The 14,520-nt window shown below is 45.3% G+C and overlaps 1 long non-coding RNA gene and 1 pseudogene across 1 annotated transcript; both read left to right on the forward strand.

Annotated features, from left to right (window-relative positions):
* LOC119316068 overlaps positions 1–5,435 on the forward strand; it is a 61,467-nt pseudogene extending 56,032 nt beyond the window's left edge.
* Positions 5,436–7,224: 1,789 nt separating this feature from the next.
* LOC119317523 lies at positions 7,225–8,198 on the forward strand. The gene is made up of 3 exons (XR_005153660.1): positions 7,225–7,360; positions 7,900–7,985; positions 8,138–8,198. It is a non-coding gene; the product is annotated as an uncharacterized LOC119317523 (long non-coding RNA).
* Positions 8,199–14,520: the final 6,322 nt, after the last annotated feature.

A 14,520-nucleotide genomic window follows, 5' to 3' on the forward strand; every position in this document is an offset into this window, starting at 1 on the left:
TTCAGAAAGTGGGCAATGCAGCTTACAAATTGCAGCTACCTAGTGGGGTGCAAATCCACCAGTGTTTCATGTGAGCCAGTTAAAGAAGCACATTGGGGACAAGTCGATACCTGACCCTAATCTTCCACTCGTCAACCAGGATGGAACAATCAAAGTGGGACCAAAGGAAGTTCTAGAAGTTCGACAAGTTCCTTGACAAAACATGTCGGTCGTGCAGTGGCTTATCAGATGGATAAACTTGTCGTCAATGGATGCAACTTGGGAAGACGCAAATTTTATCAAGTACATATTTCCGGAGTTCTTCAGTAACACTACATGAGCGTGGCGAGAAGCAACAGCTACGCCGTGAGGACACGTCGAAACTCAAGGAGGGAGCAATGTCAGGACCGAAGCGAGTGCAGTTATCTCTTCAGTTAGCTGTAGAAGAATGGCTGAGATCGCGCCTCACTTTAAAATGTTCATTGCTAGCCATTAGATCGTAAATGTTCCGTTTCATGCCGTTACTGTTACTTTTCAGGCTGTTGCCGGGAGCGCCTTCCACCTATAAAGTTTGCCAGGTTGTGGCTGTCCTGGTCATCGAATCTTCTATTGAATTGCTGCAATGGCTAAACAATACTTATAGTTAATACAAGCCTCTCAGATCTGGGCGAACTTTCCCCATTTCTTCTCTCAAAACCCTAGTTCTTGCTCAGCAAACATAGCGGGTCCTGACACAAGCTCCTGTACATTGTGGTGGTGGACGAGAGTGGCGCCTCCTCCTTCCTCTACACGCGCTCCCTCCTCCACAGCACGCTCCAGTTCATGGGATGCAAGCCAAGGCACGCATTCGAGGTCTCCCCTCCCCTCTTGGATTCGATCCAGGGCCGTCCCATAGATATACGGGGCCCAGGGGCAAGACAGCAACAAGGGGCCCTTCTTGAAACACAAAAGCTCAAATTAAATATCCAATGCATAGCATTGATCGATTATCTTTGGACTCTTAATACTAACAGTACAACTATTTATCGATCAAGAGAACTGTATCATGATGGTAATGAAACAATAGAGCTCCACAAAACATTGATTTCGTAATTGTCAATGGAGGCATTTCTTTTTCTGCACAACAAATGACCTTGTCGAAAGTGGTTGCTACTTAAAACATTTGTGTTACCATGAGATATAAAACTAATGCATCAACTCACATTTGTTTCTAGATCCTCCCCAATCTGCATGTTCTTCACATAAAAATTCTTCACCGAAATAATAACTCACCTCTTCCAAACTATCCTGCATAAGGCATGGCAAAGCAAACTGACTATTTCATGTTTATACTATGATGATCAAAACATGCAGATTCCCTCAAAGAATTACTAGTTTTGAAGAACTTAGCAATTGATCCCTTTTGGGATTCCAGTACCGGAAAATTAATTTCTTGAAGACATGTCACTAAATAAGCTGCATAAAAATGGTTAATGCAAGGATCAACATCACCTGGAAACGAAATGACAGATGTAGATGGCTTGATCCGTATGCTGCAGTAATCAGCACGGACAAAAATACAACGCCATGAGATGAATAAAATTTCTCCCTTCTCTAGTCTCCTGCCTGAGCACCCTCGCACTCCCACGTTTGGATCCAATGAAGAGCAGAAGAAGACCCATGTAGATTTGATGGATGTGCGACGTGGAATCCAACGCAGAGCTATTTATCAATGAATCTCTGAATTACGGAACAGACTTACTTGAAAGAGAACATCTACCCTCTTGGTCTCTCTCCAAAGTCTAGGGAACAAGCAGAGCGTTGAGAAGGAAGGAGAGCCGATTCGGGAATCACGCCATTAATGGCCGGCCACAACACTGGAATCGGAGAGGCGCAGTAGGGGCGGCCGGCGGCGCTGAGCCTGCGATTGGGGAAGGAGTCGCGGGTCAAGTGCACACAGACTACGTTCGATTTCTTAGGCTTTAATTTTTTTTCGTGTATGGGCTGCCTGAAAGAATACTAGCTGGCCCGGGGCCCCTGCCTCCCCAGGGCCCAGGGCGGGCGCCCCGTTTGCCCGGCCTATGGGCCGGGCCTGATTCGATCCCTCTGATTCCATTCTGCCCCCTCTGTTTCTGATTTTGATTTCGATTTGGATTCACTCTAAAATCAAAAGATTAGCCTGCGGGTGTTCGATGTGGTCCGTGGCGACCCAGCGGAGATGGAGATGCTCATGGCCATGTCCGGCTCCGGCGGCCAAGGCCCTGGCAAAGGGGTGCAGCGGTACGAGCTGCCGGACGCGGCCACCAACCCCAGGCAGTTCCAGTTCGAGCTCTACAAGCGTCGGATCCCCAGGGACCTGTTCCTGCAGCTGGTGTGCCAGGCCCTGGCCCTCTACAAGTACCTCGCCCCAAACCAGATGAACCACCTCACCCTAGCCTGCAGGTCTGCCAAGCTCCCCCATTCACTAGTACCAATCTCATACTTACATGAGGAGGAATGTTTTTCCAAAATCTTCTCTTTTAACAAACATTTCATGAGGGAGGATCAATTTGGTCTAGACACTTTGAGAAAAACAACACACACATGAGCTCATCATCTAGAGTAGAGTAGAGTAGAGTAGAGTAGTAATCTACTTCCTGTTCCATGCTTACATACATTATTATCAACACACACTGATTCTCTATGTATGTATATATTACCTAGTGGCAAATTAGTTGTTGCCATCTGATATGATCACATCTCATCTGTCTGTCAGGAGCTAAAACCAGATTGATTTTCCCTTGTTTACAATGCAACTATGTATGTAAATCATATTGAATTCCCACCACACATGTCACTCATGGCAGGGCAGGGCAGGGTAACCAACTTTCAGAGGAATCTGATAATATTATTCCTTTCTAATCTCTTCCCTCCCTAGGATTCGTGAAAGAAAGGAGTCTGTCACGGTTCTTCTATGCGGAACTAGTGGTTGCGGCAAATCCACTCTTTCTACTTTGCTGGTACACACACACATCCCCTTTTAACTTTCTTAGGGTTTATGAATAGTTTAGTGTTTCTTTATTGATCTGGATAGCATCATCTTGTACTAGTATTTAGGCTATCAATAACTCGATTCCTTTTCAGTTAGCTGCTATGTTGCAAATTTGTCCTACAAGCAAGCAAGCAGAAACGCTAAACTATTTCTTCAGAAACAGAGCATCATGCCCTGTGCACCCAACTTTATTTTCTCTCGTTTCAAAATTATAAGCATTATATTCCAATGTATGTATCTGTTCAACATGGGAGCAGGTTAGGGATCACCACTGTAGTTTCCACAGATTCCATTCGCCACATGATGCGGAGCTTTGTTGACGAGAAGGAAAACCCCCTTCTCTGGGCATCCACTTATCATGCAGGTGAATGCCTGGACCCGGTGGCTGTTTCTGAAGCAAAAGCCAGGCGGAAAGCCAAGAAACGCTCGGGCGTCTCAAGCAACTCAGGTATGGATTATGAGGGCGGTGGAGACAAGGTTGAGGGAAAACCAATTGGGAAGAAACAAATGGCTATAGAAGGTTATAAGGCACAGAGTGAGATGGTCGTCGACAGTCTGGATCGGCTTATCACCGCGTGGGAAGATCGCAAAGAATCGGCCGTTGTTGAGGGTGTTCACTTGAGCCTTAATTTTGTGGTACGTGCTACGGAAAACCATAACATTTTTTTCTTGTGTACATTTTCCTTCTATTCTCGCTCTTTCCAATTATGTCGAAAATGCTCTGTTTTCGGTTTCTTTTCTAGTTAAGGTGGAATCATAATATCATGATCCATGTGTTCTGATTCCCCCTGTTATATTTATTTAGTATGAAGTTGTCAAATAATTCCAATATTTCAGATGGGCTTAATGAAGAAACATCCATCAATATTCCTTTTATGATCTACATATCCAATTAGGGCAAGCACACCGAGAGGTTTGCTGTACGTGCAAAGTACATGACGCTTGACCCAACCAAAAATAAGTATGTCAAATACATCAACAACATTAGAACCATCCAAGAGTACCTCTGTAGTCGAGCTGACAAATACCTAGTTCCCAAGGTAAACAACACTAATGTTGACCGGAGCGTGGCTTCCATCCATGCCACCTTCTTTAGCTGCCTCCGCAGGCGAGCTACCGGAGAGCAGTTGTATAACGCTGACACAAACACAGCGGCGGCTGTAAATGAAGAGTACAAAAACCAATGTGTTGCCAACTCCATGAGTTCCAAGGGGATGTTCAAATTAATCCAACGCCTAGGATCCTCGAGAAAGCTCATGGGCTCATGGCCATCGTTGATGTGGATGGATCCATTTCAAAGGCTTGGCTGGTTGAGTCAGGTGATGGGGATGGGAAATGTGGTTCCCAAGGTGGCGGAGACCAGAAATCTCTAGGAAACCCAATATATGGACCTCTGAACATTGGAAGGGCGGAGTCGGTGAATCTCCAGCTTGGCTCCTTTGGGATAAGTGCATGGCCTACCGACACAGGCTGTACAAGTCAAGCTGGAAGTGTCGAAGGCTCTTGGATCAATGGTAATGAAGGCAGTAGCAGCAGCCATGTTGCATCTTCATCCGGTGGCTCCCCTAAGAAGGCCGATGGACATCATAAAGAGGTAAGTAGCAATTTAACTTTGTACTATCTGGTAGCGTTAACTTGTCTGATCTTGCTACATCTTTCTGTGAGTGAACAACAGAGAAACACCATCAAATTTGTTAGTATCTTATAATTGCTGATTTATATGTTTTTGTTGTCGGGGACTTGTAGATTAAAGAGTCAGCAGCAGCATCTGGCAGTGACGACGACGACGAAGAAGAAGCTGATGCTCCACCTAATTCAGGGAGTGATGAGGACCTAAGTGAAGAAGATCACGACGAAAACCATGATGAGGTGAGGCGTGGCAGCCTATTTATTTACCTTCATTTTGTGTTAACAAAGCTTTTTTTTCTTCCCTTTTTAGTCGAAAAAAAATGCTTGACTAATTGTTACTACACTAAGTTGCTTAACATACATACATATCTGTGGGTGCTTTGAGTGGCAGATGGAAGGGTCTGTGGACGAGGACTGCAACAGGTCTGACGAGGAATACGACGACCTGGCCATGCGAGACAGTATGGAGAATGGTTATCTGAGCGACGACGGCATCATGGTGCACACCGGCTTAAGCAAATGCCTGAGCAACAGGTTTCCGGACGGCAGCCAGCATAATAACCGTGGCACGCCGAGGAAACATCCAGAGTCTCTGCGAAGCCTGTCCAAGGTTGATACTACCACACATGTTCCTGACACGGCGCGCTCTTGTGCTGCGGCTGCCGCTACCCCTGGTGGCAAGAGAAGCACGGCTAGGAAGTGGAGGCGGTCGCTGAGCGACAAGATCCATTCGCGGCCGCGGAGCTGCCCGTCTCTCGCGGAAGTGGCGGCCAAGCCCAAGGGCTCAGCTGCTGTTCCAGTGGTTCCCGAGTCCTGAGAGGCAGGCAAGGCCTATATGGTTTATGTAATAATAGTAATTGAACGTATAAAGGTCAAGGGATATGCTAGGCACAACCGCGCCATCCACGTCATCTATGAATAGTTCAGCGACTCGGGCGAGAGCGGGCAAGAGCAAAAGAAAAATGAACGACCCCGCGTCCTTCCTCACACCGTGTACCTGCGTCCTTCCTCACAACCCTAGCCGCCGCCCCTTCTCCTCCCATCGCCGCCCCCTCCTCCTCCTCCCACCTCAGTCGCCTCCCCGGCTTCCCCTAGCCGCCGCCTCCTCTGCCCATCTCAGTCGCCCCCTCATCGCATCTTGTCCGCCGCCGGTGCGGAGGCGAGCTTACCGGTGACGGCGGCGGTGCTGGATTCGATCTGCAGGAGAGAGAGAGAGAGGGAGGTGTCGCTTCGGAGGGTCCCTGCTGGCGTCGGCCTGCACCGGAGAGGTCGGGCGCGACCTGGCGATTGGAGTTTGGAGTTCGTGCACTGCTGCCTCTTCCGCCAAGCAGGAGGAGCACGAGGTGAGCATCTGCTAGCCTCATCCCTTCTCAACCCCTTTGGTAATTGCTCGTGGGTTGGTGTCGGTCCATCAGCGGGGGCAGAGCTACAGGCGGCGCTCCCGTAGGGATAGGGTGGAGCTGCAGGGGAGGGGGAGGAGGCCGGCGACAGGGGGAAGGAGCAGGCCTGTGAGAAGGGCAAGTGGCAGGGGACAAGTAATCTGCTCTAATTATCAGTTTCTTACAATTTGTAATAGCGAAAGGTCAAGGGATATGCTAGGCTTACGATCAAAAAAAAAAGGATATGCTAGGCACAACTGCGCAATCCACGTCATCTGTGAATAGTTCAGCGACCCGGGCGAGAGCGGGCAAGAGCGAAAGAAAAATGAACGACCCCGCGTCCTTCCTCACACCGCGTACCTGCGTCCTTCCTCACAACCCTAGCCGCCGCCCCTTCTCCTCCCATCACCGCCCCCTCCTCCTCCTCCCACCTCAGTCGCCTCCCCGGCTTCCCCTAGCCGCCGCCTCCTCCTCCCATCTCAGTCGTCCCCCCATCGCATCTTGTCCGCCGCCGGTGCGGAGGCGAGCTTACCAGTGATGGCGGCGGTGCTGGATTTGATCTGCAGGAGAGAGAGAGAGAGAGGGAGGTGTGGCTTCGGAGGGTCTCCGCTGGCGTCGGCCTATGCCGGAGAGGTCGAGCGCGACCTGGCGATTGGAGTTTGGAGTTCGTGCACTGTTGCCTCTTCCGCCAAGCAGGAGGAGCACGAGGTGAGCATCTGCTAGCCTCATCCCTTCTCAACCCCTTTGGTAATTGCTCGTGGGTTGGTGTTGGTCCATCAGCGGGGGCAGAGCTACAGGCGGCGCTCCCGTAGGGATAGGGTGGAGCTGCAGGGGAGGGGGAGGAGGCCGGCGACAGGGGGAAGGAGCAGGCCTGTGAGAAGGGCATGTGGCAGGGGACAAGTAATCTCCTCTAATTATCAGTTTCTTACAATTTGTAATAGTGAAACTCTTTCTTCCTTGCGATACATTCACTTCCATTTATCTGTAGCATCTCTTTTTATTATGAAGCTCCTCATCCTATTCAGTCTCGCTATAACCGACAAGTAAAAACATACCTGCTGAATTTTGGTGCCTAGGCACATGCTTTTGTTTCTTCAGATATATTATTGACTACTTAAGATGACACCAGTCACATTTTTCATTACACAAGATGATTTTGTTATGTGTCATGCTTTCAGGAAAAGTTCAAGCTCATACGACGATGCTGTTGTTTTCGATCTCCAAGGACATGTGCCGGCATCCGGGTACGCAAGCAACCAATACAACCACGACATGGTGCAGTCGGCCTTCTCCGACGAGCTTCCACCCCTGCATCAACAGCAGCACCGCGCTGGCTGTTGAAGCATCGAGTTCAACAGCGGTGGTAAGATGGCGACCATCCCTTCCTTGCTTGCTTGCAACGATTTAATTTTCACCTAGCTCACTAGATTGGTTTGGTTTGGGGGTGCTCTCATCTGATCCCTTGGAGGTGGATTCACTTTACATGGATGGAAACGGATGCCCTTTATTTTGTTTCTTCTGTAACGAATTCCAATCAGATGGATTTGGTGTCAGTTCACTTGTACACATGGATGAATTAGAGGGGGTAATTCTGTTCAAAGCGAGACACATGGATAGTTGAACCCGGTTTTTTTGTTGTCGTTTCTGCTACAACAAATTCATCAGCTGAGCCAGGCAAACAATGCTACAACTCACTTTTGCAGCTACGTTCACTTGCAACCAGAACACCATGCCTATGCTACACAAAATGATAGCAAACCTGCACACCAACTCAGACAGTGAATTCACATTGCACAAACAATTGCCCAACAAGATTCAGATTTTAGCTAGCAAATATGTCCCCTGCTAATCCAAAGGCTCTCTTCTCTGGAATCTGAATGTACCCCACTATGCATATTGCAGGCAATGAACCCTTCTACAACAGAAAATATCAGGAAGCAGCAGCTCAGTATACCGAAACTCTGAAAAAGAATTTGAATGAGTCTGCAGTAAGAATTTTGGTTTAGAGCAATTACACCTTATATAACATCTGAAGGCAACTTATATGAGCTGTTTTTATTTGTTATTATTCTGTCACAACACTTCTGTCAGCTGTCATACTTTGTATAATACATTGGTTAAATTTGTTTCTCCATTCAAGCTGCAGGGGAGGGGGAGGAGGCCGGCTACAGGGGGAAGGAGTAGGCCGGTGAGAAGGGCAAGTGGCATGGGACAAGTAATCTGCTCTAATTATCAGTTTCTTACAATTTGTAATAGCGAAACTCTTGCTTCCTTGCCCATAAGAGAAAATACACCAATTTTTTTTATCACCTTAGCTTGTCGATGGCATACCACCCTGTACTGTGAGCCAGCAATCGATCTGTGAGCCCTCTTGCACTATATTATGTATCAGGGTTGTAACACTATTATATTTGGGAGGACGCTCTAAGTGGAAAGTACGGATATGTTTCAGAGAGTACGGATATGTTTTAGAGTGTTGCAAAGTAAAAGTTGGTATGGTGCCAGCCTAGGTGATGTAGTCCAAAAGGAATCTCTCGAGTTTATGAGTTGATAGTATATTTGAATCTCTTGGGCTGTTGTAGATTTTGTTCTTCCCCACTTCTAGATCTTCCACAAGTAAAAGTTGGTATGGTGCCAGCCTAGGTGATGTAGTCCAAAAGGAATCTCTCGGGTTTATGAGTTGATATTATATTTGAATCTCTTGGGCTGCTGTAGATTTTGTTCTTCCCCACTTCTAGATCTTCCACAAGTAATCTTTTTATTTTCTAAAATATGTATGTTCGCTCATTGGACTGCAACAGCCAGAGATGCTAGAGATGGAGACTAAATAGCGAGGAGAAGCAGATGAGAATATTGATTTGGAAATTTGAAGTATTAAACAATTGGTCTGGCCTTTGGCCATGGTAAGGTAACTTCTGTTTTATAAGGTTGGCCGAATGATATCATTGTTGTTTTCATGTTTTCACGTTCGATGAAATGTTTGTGTGCTGACCATGTTGTTTTTTTGGTTTCAGCTTGTTTTTTCTAACATCCACCTTGGTCTCCTTCTCGATCTTGCCTGCCTTGCTCTTGTGCTTCTCCTTGTCAGCTCAGGTAAATGGACTGTTCTTTTGCTTGTCTTTGCACCGTTTCATTAAATGCTTGTGCTACTTCCATTTTTCTTATAGGCATAGCTAAATCCAGAGGTGTTTTGTATTCAGAATAATAGGAATAAAATTTAGAGAAACACAAGTGTGCAGGCTGCCAATTTAGTGCTCGTGTACAACCATTCATTATTCTTCCTATTTCTTTGTTCCATTAATTCAAGAGAACTACAAAATGATTAGGAGAGGTTTTCCCGCTCTTTATAGTCAAGCTCGCCTATCAGTTAGTGATGGTGCTGGATATGGCCGCCATGTAAGTTCTTCTACAAAACAGACATACCCAAGCCTCTATTGCAGGCAAGGTTTTCGCCTTGAGGTTCATCCACTTGGATGAAAGTGACCCATGGTGAACTTTGGTTGTGGCGCATGGTATTATTTTGGTACGCCGGTGTGTAAATTTACCTGGTGGCTGTACGCTCTCGACCAAAAAAAATTCAACGTGCGTAGCTACTCTGTTGGTGCGGCTAGCGATATTGGGTGCGCATGGGCCAGCCTGCTCCGTTGACTTGCTTTTCTAGGGTTTATACGGTGGTTGTATACGTGGGCGGGCCTCCTTCCTTCTCTGGGCTGCGCGTCGCCCTTCGTCGACGTGTGGTGGGCTGCGTCAGTGTACGCGGTACCGCTTTGCGCTGGGAAGGCGGTGCCGACTCGACCGTCTGGCGTACAGCCTTCGAGTGCTTTTTGATCGGTGCTGCTACAACAGTTTAGATTTAATTTATGTTTAGTCTACGGCCTGCTATACTATTTTTGATCGATGCCGCTGTCGCCGTTGCGTCTACAGACTTTGCCGCTTATATATCGCTGCCGCTTTCGTGGTGCAATCTAGAGACCCTGATAGATACGTTGCAGGGGCTATAAATAGATCGTTCTTCCTGCTAAGTTGTTCAATGTAGGTCTTTGTTGCTGTCGCGTACATTAACTCGATGGTGGGCTCTTCTTTCCTTCTGTGTACGCACGCTGTGTACGTGCGGCCGAGTAGTTCATCAGTCGACCGTCGGGTGCGGCCGAATTTGGTTTACACAGGTTAAATTACGTTAGCGTGGCCCATGGTTTAGCCGGAGAGGTGTTGTGTTTTTTTTATTGGCAAAGGGTGTTGGGAGCTGCGCGTGCGTGGTTGGTTGCATGGGCTCTGCATGTGCCTGCGTAATTGCTTGGTCTACTCCAGATTGTACGTGTGTGCTCGCCTGCATGGCCCATGCACGTGGTTGTGTAATTGTTAGGTGTCTCGGCACGGCGTCGGCGGCACTAGCTACGCCGGCTCCCTGTTTTGACACGGCAGCGGCAAACAAGCGGCTCAAAACTAGGGCGTTTACGGAGCTGAGGATGTTGTGGCAACGGCCGTCATGGCGCACGGCGCCTTGGCACCCGTGGAGGCCGTGGATGAGGAGAAGAACTTGAGGAAGTGGGGCATTTGCCTGTCGGGGTTCGAGGGAAGGAGGAGATCCGCTTTTTTTGTCACGAAAGGGTGCGGCCATGGATTCCACGTCGTGTGCCCGTGTGCGTCGACGCCTGACTCCTACGTACAGTTTATGTGTATCGACTGCTGCTATTCCTGTAGTCGGATATGGCTGATGCTTACCTTCGAGAAGTTTAATTCCCGCATGAAAGGTAGGGGGGGACAACAGAGAGGCTATTTTATCTAATACTCTACAAAAGTGACATATTTCCAACTATGTTTAATGTTGTCAAGCCGCTGACAAATTTGGAGCACCTTGGCCGATAGAGAAAAATATGATCTTAAATGTTGTTCTACTGTTATCAAACTCATTCGATGCCAACCAGGGAGAATTGGGACCTAATGATGCTATAGCACCTGCAAAATGGTGGTGCAGCCGTGCAGGAGTTCGTAATGATGGGACTACATCCGGCGATAGAAGATTTTGCTTTGTTTATTATAGAATGGTCATGTCAACATTTCAAAAGATGATTCAAATCCTAAAACCAAAGCTACTTCTGATGTGTTTCTTGCTTACCGGTGCTGTGGTTTGCTTCTTTAGACTTGCTTACGCTCAGCAATATCTCTTTTCTATTCACTTGTTGGATCAGTTCAGTCAGTATTCTGGGAAGAATACTTCTAAGTAATTAGAAGTGCCATGCAAACCCTGGGCAGCACACCCTTTTGTCCATTGGATCTTAATCTGAGGGTGTAGGGAAAAAGTGACTGAAACTTAAACTAAATTAAAGCGAACAAGCAAAAACTGAATAATTAATTAAATAATCAACAGGTCAAATTTGATATCAGCATACAAAGAATTTCTCACATAACGTATCAATAGGCGCGGCGTGCCGCCGCGCGGGCATGGCTAGTATTTACTATATCTATTTTATTGGGAATTTCAAGTGATTTTCCGCTGTTAAACAACTATTGTTCTAACAAAATCTATGTTTCAAGCATGTCTTCAATATTTACTTTGAAAAAACTAAATAAGAAATTTTTCGTTATAGATTGGGTTAGAGAACTGACCAATCTCATCATCGCCATCCCTCCCAATTTTAATATGGTAAAATAAACTGTGTGCCATACCTGATGAAAATACATAGCCATGTGGTGGGAGTTTTCCTTCCTGTAGTTTTTAGTGTGTAATGACACAGTGTGATTAAGCTAATCTTAGAGATTGTTAATGTCAACTCTCTTTTCATCTGATTTCCATTTTTGACATGGACATATACCATGTGGTATACTCCCTCTGTAAATAAATATAAGAGCGTTTAGATCACTTCCCTCCGTAAAGAAATCTAAGAGCTTTTAGATCACTAAAGTAGTGATCTAAACGCTCTTATATTTATTTACGGAGGGAGTAATATTTAAGAAGAATGACTTGGAAATTTCAAATAGATGGTTACTCTTACCCGTAGTTTATTTGGGAGTGAGATATGTATGCTGATAGCGTCTAGAGATACCTTCTAATCAATAAAAATAAGATCTGATCGTGCACTATATGTTGATTCTCTTACATATGTATTATGACAAAATTAAGGCACATATGTTGATATTGGACTGATAACCTTAGTACATGAAAAGGTGTTGAAAAGGACGCAATCCTTCAAAGATATGTAGTACTCCTGTCCTAAAATAAGTGTCTTAACCTTAGTACTTTAGTACAAAGTTGAGACACTTATTTTGAGACGGGAATATGTTATAGGATCCTCACTTTATTTGTACCCATCTGTTGTAAGGAGATTATCTTGTCCACTTATTATTCTTATTATTTGTCCTTTTCGTATTAATCGTGAGCTGATGTTAATTTGCATATTAGTCCAAGAACAACAATTGCTCTTTGTTGTGGCATTACTAGAGAAATACAAAGGTATATACCCGCTTCCCACTACCCAGTCGAGGAGATCCCTGAGGCATTTGAATCTTGTGGGACTCCCACACATCTTATAGGAGCATCAACAAGTGGATGGGCCTATCCATTTTTAAGAAAAGCTTTAGGCCTTGTTCGGTTGACAGGGATTTAGGAGGGGTTTGGCAGGGATTGAGGTGGATATAATCTCCCACAAGTCAAAATCCACCCAAATCCCCTCCAATCCTCTTAAGAAGAGGTGTAACCGAACAAGGCCTTAGATGTGTTCAGACAGTTTCTGATTCAAACGAAAACAAATAAGAAAGGATATATTGATTATATTACGTAAACTTATTTGATTTTCCAGTGAAGTTCAAACTTGAGAACTTATTCGAGTATTTAGTGCAAAGATAATTAAATGAAGTTCCCAAAATGCCTCTGTCGGTTTTAGTTGCATTTGAATTTTTTTATTTGGATCCTTGTACATTCAAACAGTTTCTGTTTCAAAAGCAAACAACTGAGAGAAGATAAAATGCTGAAGCAACACCCTAACAGTGGTTGCAGTAGATCTCTCTCTCTCTCTCTCTCTCTCTCTCTCTCTCTCTCTCTCTCCATTTTGGTTGACCATTCTTTCTTTTCTTAGGTCTTCGATCCGCTTTCTTCTTCAACGAAGCTGACCATGATCTCCTACATGTGTTGCCGTGCTCCCTGAAGCATCCTTCTCTCTTCTAGATCCAACTCTTTTCGTTCTGGTTTTAACTATGCTTATGATTGCCTGTCTTGCCTATATTCATTCGCCATACGCAAGTCTACTGGTGCGTGCCAACGGAAATTATATTTGCATAATCAGATTAGATTATATGATTTCCTGACCTTGATTCCTCCTCGATTGGTTACTAAAATATATGTACAATTCTTCCATTCTGTGCTTACAATCGCAAAGTTAATGCCTTCAATTTACTTAAGCTATAGAAATCCGTTTGATTTCCTCTAGACATAGGTACCATTGTATTCCTGAATCCATTTGATTTCATGTCTCTGCTGTTATATTTATGATCTTGTAATCGCATGTCATCGGTTTGCTCAGGGGTTATTGGATTCTTGATGGTCATGCATGCTAAAACTTTTTCGATCATCATTCTTAATATACACTCCATTTACAGCTTGTGCCTAACCTTTGGATTTATCTTTTTTTCAAAGTGCTCCTCATGGAGTTGGTTGAGCTATCCAACAAGTTTCTGGCTGACGTAATGTTTGAAAAGCTCTTGCTCCTAAACCAGTCTACTTCGTAAGTAGCTCGAGTAGGGTGGATATGCGTGTAGTTGAGTTTTACCCCACAAAGGAGCATCTCCACATTTCAGTGAATGAATTGCGCTGTCAAGCCCCGTATGTAAGGATAGGGTGTCATCGATGAATCGTGCGGCTGTTCGAGCCATCAGGTTCATGGAATGCAGAGAGCACAAGGTGCATGTTGATTTCAACTATGAGCAGAAGAAATAAAATGCATATGTAAGCGTCACAAACAAGCTACTCTTAAAAAGGAAAAGAAATCAAGCATTTCCGCATTTCAACTATGACTAGGGAAGGGTGCGACAATGTGGATGAAGCGCGTGTTGCATCTAACAAAATCCATGTTCTTGCTGGAGCTACTTCTTCAATGGCTATCTGTAATCTCAGACAAGCTCTTCTAAAGATTCATGGTGTTGTGGTTGGACTTCTGAGCGTTACAAGCATTGCGTGTTTCTCACTGCAGAAGGAAGGTATATACCCATAGCAGAAGAAAGGTATATACCCCTATGATCCAGACTAAGACTCAAGCTGTGGTGAGGATTTTGTCGCTATGAACCAACCTTCAATGTAATATATAACACTATGTAGGAACATTATACGTGTATCTATTTCCCTACTCTACAAAGAGTTAATGATTGGTTTCTAGATATTCTTACTCTCATGGATTGAAAGCATGGTTTGCTCTCGCCCTTTGCGCCATTGGCGCAACGGGTCATCTAGTAACAATAACAATAACCAGGGAAGGGAAGATAGAGATGCTGCATTGCGTGAAAGTATAATATGTGAATGGTACTTGTTGTGAG

Source organism: Triticum dicoccoides, chromosome 6A (assembly GCF_002162155.2).
Source record: "Triticum dicoccoides isolate Atlit2015 ecotype Zavitan chromosome 6A, WEW_v2.0, whole genome shotgun sequence".
In the NCBI taxonomy this organism is placed as follows: domain Eukaryota; kingdom Viridiplantae; phylum Streptophyta; class Magnoliopsida; order Poales; family Poaceae; genus Triticum; species Triticum dicoccoides.